This window comes from Talpa europaea (assembly GCF_964194135.1).
Source record: "Talpa europaea genome assembly, chromosome: 7".
In the NCBI taxonomy this organism is placed as follows: domain Eukaryota; kingdom Metazoa; phylum Chordata; class Mammalia; order Eulipotyphla; family Talpidae; genus Talpa; species Talpa europaea.
Window position 1 is genome coordinate 65,916,829 of NC_140074.1, and position 16,843 is coordinate 65,933,671.

Here is a 16,843-nt window from a genome sequence, read left to right on the forward strand (position 1 = left end):
TAAAAATTGGTGCATTCAAACTTGAATCTCATAGTTAATCTGTAAAATTGATAGTAGCCATCTAACATGATGAAATGGACATATTCAATGACACAGAACACAAAATGCAATTTTGATTGAGGAAAAGTATTTGTGTAATGACATACCACATTATTTATCTTGAGATGGTGGGATTTGGATAGCATTACTTCCTTTCTTTTGATGATTCTTTGTTGATAAAGTTTACCTTTATTTTTGAATCATATACAGTGTTATAAGCCAATGTTACCTAAATTAAAAATTATAATAAAAATTAAAAAAAATATTTGTTAATTAAAAAACTCATTTTATGTGATATTAGAGAAAGGTTTCCCATCATACGAAGTATGCTTGTATTTTGAATTTGTCACAAGTGTAGTTTCTGCAGTTGTCATTGTCCCATTCTAATTTGCCCCAAAAATATCTTATCTCAAAAGCTTCTGAATGTTTTGCTATCAATAGTCTGTTGTGTAGGGCATATTTTATATAGTTCCCTTTGGAAAAACACAGTTTGAACACATGTCAGAGAATGGCCTTGAATTGCCTTCTCTAAAAAAGTTCTCAAATTCTTTCTGTCTCTCTTCCCCAAACCACTCCCATTCATAAAAATGATGTTGGCATAAAACTCACATCGCTTCTAAGGAATAAAGGAAATTTACTTGTAGACAAGTAAATCTGGCACAAAATTGGGAGTGAAAAAATCCAGCAACGTAAACATGTGAAGTTTACAAAGAACAGAGGAAGGAGGTATGTCGTCATGTAGGAACTCAAAAGGAAATGGCCATTGGAATGGGCTTCGAAGGATGATTTCAATAAGTGATTGTGAAGATTGAAAGAACAGCAGTGTGACTATAGTTAACAACGTTGTATTTATTTATCTTGATTTAATATAACTTTATATCTTTTGACCATCAAGTCCCCATGTTTTCCTCTTTCCTACCCCGGGAGACACTGGAAACCACTATTCTCCCCACTGTTTTGATGAACCTCTCTATATTAGCTCCCTCATATAAATGGAATGATACAGGATGTGTCTTTCCATCACTGGTTTATTACTTAACATAATGTCCTCCAGATTTATCCATGATATTGCAAGTGGTAGGATTTCTTTCTTTTTTAGCACTGGATGATATTCCACTGTATGTTTTGCCACATTTTCTTTATCCATTCATCTGCAGTTGACATAAAAGTTGTTTCCATGCATGGATGTTAGGATCTCTGAGGTCCTAATTGGAGTTCTTTTGATATAAACCTAGAAGTGGGATTGTGAAATCATAGGATAGTTCTATTTTTAATATTTTTAGGAACTACCAAAACATATTCCCCAGAATACAAATGATCTTATATTCCTACCAACAACATATGGGGGTTCTGATTTCTCCATATTCTCACCAATAATTTTATCTTTTGGTTTGGATTTGATGATAGCTGTCCTAACATGTATGAGGTGATATCTTCGTGGTTTTCATTTGCATTTTATTTCCCTTTCCCTGATGATTAGTGATGTCAAGCATCTATTTTTATACCTGTTGGCTATTTGTGTTTTGGATATTAACCCCTTATCAATATGTGGTTTGTAGATATTTTCTACATTTCCATAGGCTGCCTATTTACTATGCTGATTGTTTCCTTTCTATGCAGAAGCTGTTTAGTTTGAGGTAGTCCCACTTGTCAACATATGCTTTTTTTGCTTGTGATCTTCAAGAAATCAGTCAAGACCAATGTCATGATGCTTTTTCTCCATGTTTTCATCTGGGATAACCATGCTTTATTCAAATGTTACCTGAGTGATTTGATCCCTGTCCCAGGTAGGTCACTGATGGTAGAGGCAAAAATTAAGCCACACAGGCCTCTATGTGGGAGCTGAAAATGGGAGCTGAAAATGGGAGCTGTTCTAGGGCCTACAATTCAGGGGCCTGTACTTCAGAGTGATCAATAGGATTTCATGAGATGCTGTCTGTAAAACTGCCATGTAAGCTCTGAAATGTTAACCTAGCAGTGAAATCGTACACTGGTACACAACTAAATTGTTTTGTTGAAAGAAAAACATTTGGTCCTCCCCGGTGGCGCAGCGGTTGAGCGCTGGGCTGCAAAGCTGCCCGAAGCCTCTGCAGCGCAGGTTCCATCCCCGCCCACCAGCGAGGGTCCCACATGGCGCTCAGACCTCTCCTGCCACACCTGCTGCTCCCCTCAGCAGTGTACTTTATCAATCTGCCTGTTCTGCTCGCTGCTCTGGCTCTCACCCTCCCATGCTTCTGAGTGTACCCAGTGTTTGTATAAATACATACATACATACATACATACATACATACATAAACAAATCTTTAAAAAAATATTTAAAAAAAGAAAAGGAAGAGAAACAGTTTGTCTTGAGGGTGCTATTAATTGCTTTAAATGAGATTAAATTTGTGACAATTTTTCCATAGCAAACCAAACCCTTCATCAATCTCCAGTAGCCCCCCACCCAGTCATGCACTGTTTCGCCACTCCCCAGTGTTCACTGTTACTCTGTCCTTTACTGGATGTTTCTTGTTTATTCTTTGGATGTAGCTGTTTCCCTTCATTATAATGTGGCTTCCACATGAGTGGTGACCCTGTCTGTCATGTTCAGAGAAGTGTCCTCAGTCCCTGAAAGGCCATGGTCACAGAGTAAGCACTTCGTGTGTGTGATGATGGAATAAATCAGAAGCATGAATAAATAGACTTGAATTGTCAAGGCACTAAGAAAATCTAAAGGATGAAGTTCTTATTTCTATTTTCCAAATCGACTCAGAGATGTTGAATAACTTGCCCAAGGAGTTAGAAATGCCATCTAATTTCAGATTCCATGTCTTTACCACTCAGTATGCTGCTAGGGCTCTCATAACAAAGTACCACAGGCTAAGTGGCCTCCAACACAGGCATTAATTTTCTCATAAAGCTGGAGTCTGGAAGTCCAAGATCAAGGTGTTGACAGGGTGTTTCTTCTGAGAACTCTTTCTTTAGTAATCTTCTCCCTGTGTCTTCATATGGTCTTCTCTCTGTAACTGTGTCTGTTTCCTCTTCTTACAAGGATGTCAGTCATATAGGATTAGAGTCAACCCAAATCACCTCATTTTAGCTTAATTACTACTGTACAGATTTATCTCCAAATGTAGTCACATTCTGAGATGGTAGAAATGAAATCTTCAGTATATGAATTGGAGGGGAACACAATTCAGTCCATACAGGTGGTGCTTGAAGTAGTTTAGTCTGGTCCTGATCTGTCCCTGGTAAACCTTACATGCCCATCCTGGTCATTCAGGAAGCCTTCCAAAAGCACTGTTCCCAGGTGTCTCATTCATAGCATCTGAAGTGTCCTGAGAAGGTCTCCTTTGGAGAATGAAGACAGTTCTTTATTTTCTGAACCTTTACTAATAGTTACTTTATTTCAGTCATGATCCCAGTGAAGTGTCCAAGAGAATGAATACGATAGGCAGAACATTTGCCTTCAAGGAATATGGGTCTAGCAGAGGAAGTAGACAAGTCAACAGAGAGTGTGATGCAGGATGTTCATTGCTACAACAGAAAGGATCATGCTTGTCTCTTGGAGCAGACCAGGGCAACAAACATGGATTTATGACAATGTTCAAATTCCAAGTGGGTGTAATTTCTGGAGAAACTTATGAAGCAAGGTGTAGATGGGCAGGCAAGGGCTGAGAGGATTGATTATAGTTGACTTAATATTGACTCTTCAAAAGATATGTCCTTACGTTGGAGACTCAGAATTTAACCTTATTTGGTTTAAGAATCTTTGGAGATATAATTAAGGTAAACCTCTCAAGGTGTGACTATCCTGGGTGAGGATGCCTCTAAATCCAATGAGAAGTATCCTTAGGAGAGAAAAGGAGAAGACACAGATAACAAGGGGAAAAGCCATGGAAGTCAAAGATGGGGAGATTGGAGTGGTATATCCATCAGCCTAGGAATGCAAAGAATTGTTATTGGTCACAGCCACCAGAAATCAATACCTTGATTTCAGACTTCTGGACTCCTAAACAATGAGAGAATAAATTGCTGTTGTTTTGAGAAAACAGCATTATGGTATTTTGTTACAGCAGGCTTAGGAAAGGAATACAATCAGTATTCCAGATGGGAGTGTTAATGTAAAGTTTTAATGGCAAGAGTCTTGGTAGAAAACTACAAGTAGTCTAAGTTGACGAGATACAGGTAGCCAGTGGTGGTAAGTGAGTCCCCATGAAATAAATAGGGACCATATCCCCGTGGGAAAGTCATGTTCACGTTTCAGGGTCATTTCACTAAATTAGATGGTTAGACTCACTATTCTTTGAGAACTCTTTAAATTAAAATAATAGCATTCTTGCAGAATGAGATACAGAAACTAAATTTGGGGCTATTTTAACCCCAGAAAGAACTTTCTAAAACGTCCAAATCTAAATTCTTACTGAGAAAATCAAACAATATCTAAGGCCTCTTGTATTTCTTTTCCTTGTCCTTTTATATATTCCTTCAGTTTCTGCTCAGTTCATCATTAATATAGGGACTTGAATATAACAGAATGAAGTGTGGAAGTTTGTGTGTGAACAGACCTTGCTGGGACTGCTTTGGTAATCTCCCTGTGTCTTCATGCGATCTTCTCTCTGTAACTGTCTGTGTCTGCTTCCTCTTCTTACAAGGATGTCAGTCATATTTAATCATCTCATTTTAGCTTAATTACTACTGTACATATTTATCTCCTAGCTACCTGGGATCAGATCTTCATTTTTATAGTGGTTCTTGGGAGCCATTTCAGTCCTCTCTCCATTTAGTCCTCTGATGAATTTCCAAGACTTGGGAAGGAATGTAGCACCATCGCTGGATTGAAGGAGTTTTAAGTTTAGAGAAAACAGGAGGGAAGAGAACACTACCACAAAACATGGTATCTAAGAGCAACAGCAAAAGGGCAGGAGGGATTCAGGTAACTTCCCAGTAGGAGGGACCCACATAAGCAAAGGCGCAGAAGCTTCTGGGGTAAACTGGTGAGTTCCAGAGTATTCAACACAGGTGCCTGTGATGAGAAGACACAGTAATAGGTAGGAAGGGGTGAGATGGAGAACAGGATTGGATTTCCCACATCTTTACTGGCCATTTGAGACTTTGACAATTTCCACTCCCTGGTTTTGGATTCCTGCAAGACTATTTCTAAATATATTGCTCTTTTCAGTTCTACGCATCTTCCTATCATTGTTCATATCAAACTCACTCTACAACCACAACTCTCCTTACTCAGTTCCCAGTTCAGTCCTCCTACATCATCAACGAAGACACTTTTTGTTCCCAAGGACAGAAAACCAACTTGAATTAGCTTATGCAAAAGGAGGGAGGTGTTTGTTTGTTTTTGGTGTAACCAAAAAGGACAGAGGTTGAACTGGAAAAACTAGAAGAATGGTTTCTCCATGACGCCAATAGCAGCTTTCAAGATCAAATATTCCCAAGAAAAGAAAGGGAGAGCCTTTATTTCCTGGTTTCAGTTGGGGAAAAAAAATACCACCATCAAGAATCTTGACTGGCTTCACATAAGGTATCATGCTAGAATAGGTTCTATTGGAGCAAAGGTGGAATTTGAGAGAAAGGAAAATGGTTGCAGGGCTGCTCGAAGAAGAGAGGAAGACTATATGGACAGAGGGCAGTTGTGTTAGCTGCAAAACCATCCTAATTTATATCACAGCATCATCCCTCCCTCCTCCAACCCACAGCTTTCTCCTCTCTTCTCATTTCTTATACTGTATCTCCTATCCCACACACTATGAACCCTGGATACAATCATGAACATGGACCTTGGATCAGGCCTGGACATTGTTACTACTCTGGAAAGCCGGGAGAACAATGACTTTGGTATACAGAAAACAGATGTAGAAACCCTTGCATGCTTTAATACCTTGGGTCATACAAGGCCTATGACTCATTTCAGAAACCATACGGAAAGAAAATCCTAATGAGTACAAATAACTGACATTGTGACCATGATGCATTAAGAGAAGACCACTAGAACTAGAATGGTGGGCAAGGATGTAGGAGGGGGCATTACCTGGAGATAGACAGGGTTAAGGGAAGAGAGGAGGAAACCACTACAAAAGCAGAACCACTGACTCCCCTTGATGGACAATTCAATTACCCTGTACACCTTAGTAAAGGCCTGAGAGTGTCACAGTGGGACCCTGAGACCTCCAGTCTCCCTTCGTGGTAGAACATTCATTGTGGTGATGGAATACCTAGCAAACCTCTCACTGAGTATAGAGTTGTTGGTGGCGCTGATAGTCACCCCGCATCATGGTAGGTAAAGAAAGTCAGGGATGCTGTCTCTGGAGAGCAATAGAAGTTCAGCCTGGCCACACTTGAGTTCACACCAGGTCCTTGGAGTCAGGTGGGCATGTGTAGATATTTTTAAACTACAAGACTCAGTGTCATCAAAAGAACAGCTGAGCCTTTCTTCCAGTTTCCAGAGGACACACGTCAGCGTACAGGTTTGAGTGAGGAGTATGTTCCCTTGGCCCTCATCCCAGGCCCCTTCGTGCCTCTACCAGAGGTAGGGATGCGTGGGAGGACACAGCTCATTGTGGCAAACCTCAGCTCCCCGGCATGTCTAGCTCTGGCAACCACCAAAGGTTAAAATAATTTTAATAAAATCTTAATGAACAGCTCAAAGCCTCAGAGTTATTCCTAGGTCAGTGGAGTTTAAGATCAAATTCTGGAATCATTCCATTTTGTTAGAGCCATTTACTGTTAAGGTTCATGTCAACCACGCACTCATGAAGCACTCACAGAACATACACATTCATATTTATAGTATGTATAATATTGTCTACCACGTACCCAGAACTGTGCTGGGCAATTTGCAGACATGATTTCATTTAGCTCTCAATACTGTCCTATGAAGTTGCTCTCATTATCATCCCTATTTTACAGATGAGCAAACTATGGCTTCGGGAAGTGAAGTAACTTCCTATAATGACCTAGAGTGAAATTGGCAGTGAGAGCCCAGGCCTATCCAATTGCACGCTGTGTGTTCTTAGTTCTCTGTAATGTGGAGTCCTTACATCTGAGCCAGGCACTCTGCTAATTAAGGGGACTCAGAGTTAAATAAAATCCTATTTTTGTCCTCAAATTGCTCAAAGCCTACTGGGATAGATAAGTAAATAATTAGAATACAGTAGCATATGAATACATCGGACAACAAAACTGGAAAAATTAGAATACTGAGGAGAGGCAATGAACACAGTGCAGGGGGTCAGAGAAGGTTTCCTGGCAGGGGTGATGGAGAGTGGAGTTATGACAGATGAGTAAGATTGAGTTGTTTGGACAGAGCAAGAATGGAGTGATCAAGACATAAGGAATGGATGGGCCTCCCTGGTGGCGCAGTGGTTGAGCGCTGGGTTGCAAAGTTGCCCGCAGCCTCTGCAGCACCGGTTTGATCCCCGGCCACCTGGCGAGGGTCCCACATGGCACGCAGATCTCTCCTGCCGCCCGCTGCTCCCCTCAGCAGTGTACTTTGTCATTCTGCCTGTTCTGCTGCCTGCTCTGGCTCTGGTGAATTCCCTCACCCTCCCGTGCTTCTGACTGTACCGATTGCTTGTATAAATAAATAAATAAATCTTAAAAAAAAAAAAAGACACAAGGAATGGAGAATCTGGTGTATTCAGGGAACTCCAAGCAATGCAGTGCTTTGAATTTACATTAATTAAGCAACGGGAAGCTTGCCCAAGACTTTATTTGTGGCTTGCTCGAAGCTGCGTTTTCAGAAGCTAGAGGGCAGCACCTTGGGCAATGCTTGGCAGCAGAGCTGAGGGCTGGGCCCAGGTAGGAGCAGGACAGTCAGGATACTTGGTCTCCTCTGGTGTCAGCGGGCACCTGGTCTGTGTGAGAGCTGACACATGTGGCCAGTGCTCGCCTCACAGCCCACCTGTTTTCCATCTACTCACTTGCACCTTCTAGGGTCCGACGAGTCTCCTGTAGGTCCCTACAAAGTTATTCAGGCAAGGAATCTGAAAAAAATATCCTAAAGTTTGGTTTTCTGTGGTCGCAGCTGATTAAAACCACATTTGACAGAGTGTAAGGAGGAAAATACCCTGGTATTTGAAGGCAGCATGTCAGAAAGGAGGTGAACGATTAGGTGCCTTTGTCTATACTGGATATCCTGTGCTGATCCAGAGACTGGCCTGCTGGAATTCTTCCTGATGCCAAGACTATACGGAAAGATCATCCTGAGTTAGGAGAGGCCTCGGCCTGAGTCTCTCCTGCTGTTGATGGGAGAATTAAGCTTCTCTCATCTCCGGAGCCCCAGCAATTTTCCTCCAACTCCTAGTAGTAGGGTGAAGTCTCCTGCTTCGCCTCCAACAGGGGAAACAAATAAAGTAAATCACTGTGTGGAGAGAAGGGGGTTGATGTGACTGATTTGTGAGAAAAAGATTCAAGGAACTGTGTTATGCATAGCTGGACAAAGGCTTAAGGAAAACAACAGGAAAGTTTGCAGGTTTGAGAACAGCTCTTGGGAGATGTCTGGGAGGTAGTAGAGAGGCTCGGAGATAAAATTTCAAAGGAAAAAAAGTCTGTAGATGAGGATTTTTATATACATTGAGTGTCTTAGAGCAATATTGGATATTGTGAGGTAAATAAAACTAACCCCCTTTATGAAGGAGAAACTGACCCTCAGCCCCCTCTAAATACAAGAATTAAATGGTGCAGGTGAGTTTTGAACTCAGGTTTGTTAGATTTCCAATCTCTTATTCACCACATAAGCAGGGAATCTGTTTTCATGGTTGGTTAATCAGAGGTAGACTCAATCATTTGAGATCGAATTTTAATATTGTAATGCTGTTGCAATTGTGGAATCAGCATTTAAGTGAAGACCTAATTGCCAAATAGAACAGACTTGCGGAATCAAGTCAAAAGGGAAATCCAGTCACTCTCCCCAGAGAGTTGTTACCCCCAAACAGTGAAAGCCAGCCTAGAAAGAGAAAGTATGACACAGGGGGTTCTGTCAAATTAACCTGAATTTAAATAACTATTCCCATTTTTAAATTGGATGTTCTTGACCACGTTATCATTCTTTCCTCTCTCAGTTCAGTTACTGTATATGTAAGGGGGAGGTAATATTTCGTACCTCACAAGTTGATCACTAGAATTAAGTGGAATCATTTTATCTTAAAGAAATGTCTAGTACAGGGCCTGGCATACAGCAGGTAGTCAATGAATGTCTGTGGCTGAAAGGATTAAAGGTTCGGTCTGTTGTGCTACTATTACTGTTACTGTTTTTACTGTTACTATTGTTGCTGCTTCTGCAGCCTTTTGCCTCTAATAAAAAAATTCCCTTGATTACGTCTAATGGAAAGTGAATGTCTAACTCCTTCTTTGATTTCCCCTCCCCCACACCCCTTGGCTTTTTTCCACAGAAACAGAAGGAGACCGTCAGAGAAGAAATACACACACATGCACACAAATGCTTGACAGCCAAAACGGGGGGATGTATTTGCCAGAAATCTACAACTTGACGCCAGGGGCAAACATGTGACTTTATTTTCCCCCCACCAGGATGGACTTGTGCTGTCACAGCAAAAACTGATCTTCTGTTTGTGGGAAATTATACACAGTTCCCTCTTGTCTGTGCTGCAGCAAATTCAAGTCTAAATCCTTGCTCACAGATTTTGGCAAGTGTTTTCTGCTTTATATCTGTTGATTGCCCCTCTCCCCCTAGAAATATGAATTCAGTACTTAGCTTGTGCGAGGCCTAGGGCTCACTCGCCAGGCAGAATGTAACAGGGCAAAGGCATACCTGCTCCCCACCTTTGCAAAGCTTGCATCCTTCTAAGATGAGGGGAGGGGAACTAGCAATCGGGCTAGTTCACTCACATTCTTCTGTGAGTGAACTTGCGTATGTGTAGAGAGAGGGAAAAAATGTCTTGGTCATAGTCAATTCACCTATTAATATTCCTAATCATAAGAACTGCTATATCCTAGAGAATTAAAGATGACAAGGTAGTCATCTGAGTTAGAAAGAGCCTGGGACTTGAACGTGTGATCTGAGGTCCACTCCCAGCGAGCGCCCTTGCTGATAGAAGGGCTGTCTCCCTCAGCACCACGGTTCTCATCTACTAAACGACAACAATCCTGGCAAGGCCAAAAATAAACGATGCTGCTGAGTCTGTTCTCACCGTCCATGTCACTCTCCACACCATGGCTGCCTCGATGAGTCCTGTCCACCTATAAGGTTAGTTTTAAATGGCACTTCCTCAGGGAAGTTTTCTTTGACCTTCCGAGACTAGCTGGACCCCCTGGTACACATCCCCATACCCCCTGAACATGCCTTCTCTGCACTCACTACCCTGAAAATACAGTTTCATGTCTGTCACGCTCACCCAGCATCATGAGGGCAAGGACCTGGCCTGCTTGCTGGTCAGCCCTGTACCCCCGGCCTCAGACACATGGCTGCATCTCAAGAAAGGAAATTGAGTAAAGCCTCTAGCTTCCTGGCACAGAACAGGCCTTCAGTAAATGCAGCTTGTGATTGTTGCATTGTTTGATATCAGTGGAACAGAATAATGTTGCATAATGAAAATCCTCCTCAATAATAGGAAAGATTAGCCCCATCTTAGATTTAGAATGATGATCCCTTGTTCTCTGTCAGTTCCCAGCTTTGTCACCTTTTCAAAGGCAGACAGCCTTCCTTCATCTTTACTCTGCCACCACCCTCCCTGCCCGGCCTTACTCTCCTGCGCTAAGAGGACCTGCTCTGTTTGTCCCCATGTCCCCAGGTGTGCCTGCTCAGGCCACGCATGCAATGGCGCCTCAGTTACCCAGACTCCCCACTGAGTGGGAACCAATGAGCTGGTCCCACAGTTGCAGCTCCCAAATACTCAAACTTACCCTTTCACTTAATCTTCCCAGTATACCGGTGTTAGCGATACAGGAACACAGACCCACGGATGAAAGTGGAATGCCTGGACCCAAGTCCCACTGCAGAGGATTTAAACTGGGACATCTCAAGCCAAACACCCTTGGGGGCCAGACAAGGCTCTTTATGGAGTGCAGCCCCCTGGAAAGGGCCCGTGGCACCCTCGGGAAGCAGAGCAGACCTCTGGTTCATCAGCAGCAGGCAGCAATGTCGCTGTGTACTTCATTACAAAAAAGAGAGAGAAATCTGGATTTTTTAATATTTTTACATGAATCTCACCACTTTTGAATGTTGGCATTGGATTCAAATTCTTTTAAAGTCCATTGCAGTCCAAACTAAACATAATCATGGGTCAAATTCAGCCCGTGGGCCTTCAATTTATAAGCTAAGATGTAAACTCTCACATCTTCAAAACTGGCTTGCATTGCCCTTCCCAGAGAGCAGACTCAGCCACAGGCAGCCGAGGGCTGGGGAGGCTCCTCTGCTACCCCATGGCCCCGCAAAGTGAGAGGAGAACATCGCATGTGAACGTCCTGACTTGGCAAAGGAGGAACATGTTGCACTCTTCTCTTGGCTTTTTTTTAAAGTGTACTAGTCCATGAAATCCAGAAGTCTGGAAATGAGTGACTTAGCACAACTCCCACAATTTAAGACAGACAAAAACCCAACAAGGCTAGTTTATCAGCCCAGACTTCAAGGTGAGCCGCGCTGGTCTCCTGTGTCAGGAATGTGTCTCCACCTCACTGTACACAGCTCTGGCGTGGTCAGGACCATGTTCCTCCTCCCTGCCAGCAAAACTGGCACTTCCTTACCAGGTGCCATCATACAGGTGGGCAGGCAGTGGTGCTCTTTAGTATACAGAGCCCAGATTCCTTCCCTATCTTTTCTGTGAAGTCATGAGTGCATTCTCAGAGAAAAACCACATCTGCCAGGCCTTCTCAAATCCCTCAAATCAGTCAAAAGGATGTGTTTTCTTTCCCTGTGCTCTGGCGATGTCTCACTGGTCCTCTGCATTAACCCCAGCCTCACTTTGGATTTACTAATTTCCATGGAAAGATGGAGAGGCAGTGATGGCAGAGCTCAGTTTGTGTTCCACTCCGCATGCCTTCCATGGAGATGAGTGCAGCACCTTGGCCAGGCAGGGAGCTTCTACTCTCTATTGAAGGTCTTCCTGTTACCGGCCTGGCACGCCACTGGCCTGTGTGGTGCTTCATCGTGTCTTGATTTCTGAGCATTCTTAGCAGTTCATTATGCCTGCTTGGTAGGCACTCGATAACCACCCCCCACAGCCTTTAAAATGTTATTTTATTTATTTAAATTGGGGTAATGTTGGTTTGCAATATTACGTTGACCTAGGGAAATAGGTTCACACCTCCTCAAATATAAGTCACCATGCAGCACCCACCATGAAAATACTCATAGTCCTTTACCATAGACCACTGGGACCCTCTCCATTTTGCTCCCTGCCCCCACCCTTCCTTCCATTCTGGTAGCCTCCATTCTGCAGTCATGCTTTCAGAATTTTTTTGGTTTAGCTTTCAGTTCCTTTGTTTTGTTTCTCTACATTCCATGAGTGACACCATCCAGTATTTGTCTTTCTCCTTCTGATGTATCTCACTTAACATACCTCCCTCCAATTCCATCTATGTTGTCCCGACTGGCAAGAATTCATCTCTTTTTCTATCTGAGTAATATTCCATTGTGTCTGTATACCAATTCTTCTTAATCCACTCATCAGTTAGGTCGCTTCCTTCTCTTGGTTATCATCCACAGTGCTGTGTGAACATAGGTGTGCATGTGTCCCTTTGAATTAGTGCTTTTGGATCTTCAGGGAGTGGAATACCTGGGAGTGGAATCGCTGGGTTATATGGTATATCTTGCTGGTCCGTCCCGCAGGCCGACGGGGTTCAGGAACACGGCGGAGGGGCTAGGGATGAAAAACGCGTCTACTCACATGGATGGCTGCAGGAACTCACGCTTTATTACCGAGGGGGCAGGGATATATATATATATATATATATATATATATATATATATATATATGAAAATCTGCGCATGCGCTTTTCTTGACTTGCGCATGCGCTTTACGTGGCTTGCGCATGTGCTTCGGTCTGTGCATGCGCTTTGGTTATTGACGGCTCCCCCGTTTTTACTTTCTGTGCATGCGCTTTCCATGGACCTTGCACCTTTCTGTTAAGATTGCATTAGATTTGTAGTTCTTTCGCTTGGCGGAAGCGAACACTACCTCAGGTCCCTCTGTCAGCCAGAAAGCAGCATTGCCAAGGCGGTATTGCCAAAGTTAAGTTTTGCGTCTGTTATTGACAGCAGACACACAAGGGCCTGTCTTAGGTTGTGGCAGGTGCATACCCATGCTTACCCATCATGGCTGTCCGCCACCTGGATTCCGGATAAGGTGACAGTGCTGTCTTAGGTTACTATGGGGCACACCACCATCTTACCCGTCATTGGCCTACAAGTGGTCTAGGGCAATACTTATCCAGACATTGGGGTCCTGAGAAGGTCTGTTCCATTGATGCCACAAGATGACAAAAATGACTCCTAGACAGAGGAAAATTAGACTGAGGAGTGAGACCGCTCCACCTAAGGATTTGACCAATCCCCAAGCTTTGGAGAGCCAGGAGAGGGCTTGATCAGGATTAATAGTGAGGATTTGATTAGCCAATTGGACAGTAAATTTAAGAAAGGTTTGGTTCCATGGGCTGCGCAGGTAGTCATTAAGGGAATAAACTTGGGAGGAATAGTTGGATACAACAGCAGGGGTAACGCAGGTGAAGGCATAGGTAGGCATACAGGGGATATGAGCAGTTAAAGTCAGTAAGTCGATTTCTTCCTGTATTAAGGAAACTTGTTGATTCAACTGGAGTAGTCCTACTGCGAGATGGTTGTTGATGGAATTTTGTGTGAGAAAGGTGCTGGAGACTCTTTCTGAGAGAAAGTTGATGGTATCTGCGTTGAGTACGGAGTTAGATGGAGCTAGGCTGCCGACCACCGCGGACACCACTGCCAGCATCGAGAAGACGGAGATCAAGGCGCCAACAACCAATGCCGGACCTGCTTGTCGATTTCGGATGATTACCTGAGAAGTAGACTCAGACACATTGACAGGCATAATAACGACCTAAGGGAAACACATGACAACAAAGGAATTGCTGAGGGTTTTAGACCAACAAGAGGAAAGGTGACAGCTACAATTGAGGGAGGATTGATTGTTGAATGGTAGATTGAAAGACACTATAGAAAGGAGTCCAGTGGTGGAATTGGTAGACAAGAATGACGGTAGAATACTCCCCTTTCTAGAACCAAGAGGGATCCATTTACTAGACCCAGATGTCGTTGCTCGGTTCAAGCAAAGGTATCCAGATGGTATTATCTCTAAACCTAAGAATTTCTGAAGCACTTCCATAAAGTTAAGTAATTTAAGGCCATGGTTCTACAGGCTGTACCTGAAGAGTAATATTGTACAGTAGTCTTTTTTCCTTATTTAAATAAAAGTTTGTATTGTGGTTGGGATTTTGAGGTTAAATTTTGGCTCTGCTACTTAACAGTGGTGTTTTTGTGTAGCTTATCTCAGTCTGACTCATACATAAAATGGGATTATTACCTACCTTATGGGTTGTTTGGAGGGTTCAAACTAAACGAATGCATGGAAAACATTAAAACGTTGATTATATAAAAAAATAAATAAAATAAAACTAATTAAGTAATTTAAAAAAAAAAAGAGCCAAGTAGTATTGGTTGCCTCTGGAAACTAGAAACAGCAGGAAATAAATCCTCTCTTAAGGCATTCATATGCAAAGCAGTTCTGCCAACACCTAGATTCTAGCCTACTGAGACCCATGTCAGATTTTTGAACTATAGAAATGTAAAATAATATATTTTTTATTAAAGCCACTAATTTGTGATTATTTGCTATATAGAAGCCATAGAAAACTAATATACCATCCTCTGCAAAATCTCAAATATGGATGAAATACCACCAAAAAAATAGACAAGCTCAGAGAGCATCTCAGCCAAAAGAGAAAAAAAAAATGCAAAGAATTCAAACAATTGTTTTCCAAAGAAGCAGAGTTAATAGAGGAGTCAGAAAATAACTTCAAAATAAATATATTTTATATGAGTAGAAAGTTAATGGAGAAAACAGTATTCATGAGAGAAAATATCATCATAAATAAAAGATCCAGAAGTTTTTATATAAAAATATAACCACTTATATAAAAATAGACTAATAATTGCACAGTGGTTAAAAGCAAATTATTGAGCTAAATGATCAAAGTGAAGAATTATGTCAAAATACCAGAGATAGACATTAAAATCAGAAATATTAAGCAGAATGGAAAGAAAATCACTATTCACTAGTAGTTTCTAAACTAGAATATAATAGAATATAGGAAAGGCAAATAATAAAAAAAAAAACGTTGATTATACACTACAGGATTAGAGTGACTAGTAATCAGTACTATGTGAACATGGTGGTTAATACGGAAGTTCTCTGGAATAGCATTTTTTAAGGTGTAAGGTTTGGTTGAATTTTACTTAAAGTATCACTGGGGACTATCACCCTTTAAATATTTTCTTATCATGTTAAAATTTTGTGGCTCTGCTAGTTTATTTTTTAACTTACATTTAGAAAAGAAAAAAAATAAGCACACTGGGATGAAATAAGTAGCAGAGGTATGCAGAGAACTAATCTATATGACGGCTAGGTGAAAACACCTTTTGCCTATTTTTTAAGATACTTTATCAAATACAAGTGAACGGACTTTTTTAGATTATGGTGAAACTTATTATACTAATTTAAGTATGTAGATAGCCTTTTACAGCTATGATAATATAGATAGAGGGATATTAACTACAGAAATAATATGTAAAGAGAAACTCCTAGGTGTTTTCCTCGCGGGATGTTTGAGAAGGGCTTGAGGAGGTGAATTTTGAAAGAGCAGAAGTGAGGGACTGCACAAGCCCCCAGAAGTAGAGTGGGAAGGGAGGGATGCCGCCGATTTTTGGTTGATGGGGGTGGTCTATCCTAGGGAGGTGGATAGTCTGTATTGTCCTCCACATTCCCCTCGTCTGAAGAGGAATTTCCCCCTGGATTTGAGGATTGAGAAGGGGGGGTTTCCGTGGCTGAGCTTGCCGCGGCCGAGCAGGTGGCAGGCATAGTTTTGCTTTTGGATTGAGCCGCAGAGCGCAGTGCCTCAGCCACTAGTTCACAAGCAGCTGCTCCCCCATCACTAAGGGCATCATAGACTAGTTGCCACACAGAAAGAATACGGGGGGGAACAGTTTGGGGTCCGTAATGGTCCCTGTGAAGAAGGAAGTCTACTTTGACCTTTTCCCAGTTTTGTACTGAGACGGTGTCCGGCTGAAAGAACCATTTGCTGGTATTTGCGAGGACTGAGACTAGCTTATGAAGGGTCTGAACCTTAATGGGAGTTCCATAATGTTTAAGCAGAAGTTGTAGGGATCTAACAAGTTGGCCCTTGGACATGGTATTGCCCATGATGCCGATCACTTACCTAATCCTCACCTTACTGATTGATCGGTCCCTCAGAGGATCCCTCGTACTCGTGTCCCGACGTTGGGCGCCACTTGTCCTTCCGTCCAGCAGGCCGACGGGGTTCAGGAACATGGCGGAGGGGCTGGGGATGAAAAATGCGTCTACTCACATGGCTGGAGGCAGGAACACACGCTTTATTACTGAGGGGGCAGGGATATATACATGAAAATCTGCGCATGCGCTTTTCTTGGCTTGCGCATGTGCTTTGGTCTGTGCATGCACTTTACGCGGTTTGTGCATGTGCTTCGTGGGGTCTGAGCATGCGCTTTGGTTATTGACAATATCTATTTTTAATATTCAAGGAACTGCCATACTTTTTTTCCATAGGAGCTGGACAGTCCACA